The following is a 263-nucleotide window of genomic DNA, read 5'->3' as shown; positions in this document are numbered from 1 at the left end:
CAGATTTATTAATATTATTACAAATACCAGTAGTTTATTATATTTAATTGATGAGAAGTTGTTATTGTGTGGATAAATCATAGTCTGTTTTTCCATTTGCTACAATGAAGGAACTGGCAAATAACAAAGGCTCCAGGAATTGATGGAATACCGATTGAGATATTTCAACAAATGGATTCCGCACTGGAGGTACTCACTTGGTTATGCCAAGAGATTTAGAAGACAGCTACCTGGCCAACTGACTGGAAGAGATACATATTTGT

This window comes from Orycteropus afer, unplaced genomic scaffold (assembly GCF_000298275.1).
Source record: "Orycteropus afer afer isolate SDZICR_OR568_19922 unplaced genomic scaffold, OryAfe1.0 scaffold00523, whole genome shotgun sequence".
Lineage (NCBI taxonomy): Eukaryota > Metazoa > Chordata > Mammalia > Tubulidentata > Orycteropodidae > Orycteropus > Orycteropus afer.
Note: the sequence above shows the minus strand (reverse complement) of the source record.